This window comes from Gavialis gangeticus, unplaced genomic scaffold (assembly GCF_001723915.1).
Source record: "Gavialis gangeticus isolate Ggan-Ray unplaced genomic scaffold, GavGan_comp1, whole genome shotgun sequence".
Taxonomy (NCBI): domain Eukaryota; kingdom Metazoa; phylum Chordata; order Crocodylia; family Gavialidae; genus Gavialis; species Gavialis gangeticus.
This window is the reverse complement of record NW_017729025.1, coordinates 156,821,586-156,822,778: the sequence shown is the minus strand read 5'-3', so window position 1 is coordinate 156,822,778 and position 1,193 is coordinate 156,821,586. Positions and strand designations below refer to the sequence as shown.

Here is a 1,193-nt window from a genome sequence, read left to right as displayed (position 1 = left end):
AAGTCTCTGTAATCCCCACAATGTCCGGGCTGGTGTCAGTATCATTAAGTGCTTATCTTGTAAATATTTTTAAAATCTTGGTATGTAGTATCGTGCAAATTTTATCTATAAAATATTAGGGAAAACATAATGGTGTGGTATATAGTGTCCTCAGGCTGATTAGGACAGGCTAATTAACCTAAGCAGCCTTCATTCTCTATTTTAAATCTTATGGGAAGTAATATCAGATTTTACAGATAAAATAATGTAGACTTGGAAAGAGGAATTCAAAAAGGATCCCATCTTCTCTTAGTTTAGTTACTTTGGGAACACTTTGTTCCAAGACTGTCTTGTGATCTTTGTCCTGCCTGGCTGGTTGTCAGGAGTGAGGGTGGCAGTTAGACAACCTCCCATTCTGGAGTGATTCCCTGGGGGACAGTGGCTGCTGGCTGCCACATGTCTCTGTCTTGCCTCAGTTAAAATGCTTGGGTGTGGTTGCTGCTTATTTTTGCAGTGTTCTGAAGGCTCCAACAAGGCAGGTTCCGATTCTGTCTCACTTTGGTGCTTCTTATCCTTTGTTTCTTGCTCTCTAATTTGGTTCCTTGTCTCCAAGACTAGTTACTGGTTCCTTGTTCCCTGCTCCCTTGCCCAGAATTCCCTTGCCCAGGGGATCAATAATTCTTGATCAGGGTGCTGCAGCACTCTGGGGTGCTGCAACAGCCTTTGAAGGATGCCAGTAGTAGAGAGGAGATAAGCACTGGTCCCAGTGAGGAGATAAGTGCAGGCTCTTCCCTTTCAGTTGCTTTTTTTACCCACTCACAGCAGCACAGGCTCCTCCCTACTAACTGCTTCTCTTCCTTCCTGACTCCCCTTCAAGCAAGTAAGTGTCATAATAAACAGGGATCTGGGTTGCACATGGGAAAATGGAGAAAAATGCTGATTTCCTCTTTTACTGGAGAAAAGCATGGTTTTCTCATTTTAACAGAGAAATGTGGATTTTGCAGTTTTGCAAAAGGCTCTCTGCAGAGTTCCAGCCTGCGGGGAGCTGGGGAGCGGGAGGGGAGCAGTCAGGCAGGGGTTGCCATGTGCATGTATATTAGAACTGTGCGAAACAGTTTTGATTCAGTTTCGGATTCATCCTTTTTGGAGGACAGTTATTTGTTTTGATGTTTTGGATCACTGTCCTGTTTCATTTCAGCTGAATCTGTATTGAA

At 43.8% G+C, this 1,193-nt stretch overlaps 1 protein-coding gene across 1 annotated transcript in view; it reads left to right on the top strand.

Moving 5' to 3' along the window:
• Positions 1-1,193, top strand: part of LOC109299239 (sodium/hydrogen exchanger 10-like) — a 259,437-nt gene that overhangs the window by 62,187 nt on the left and 196,057 nt on the right. The window lies entirely within an intron of this gene.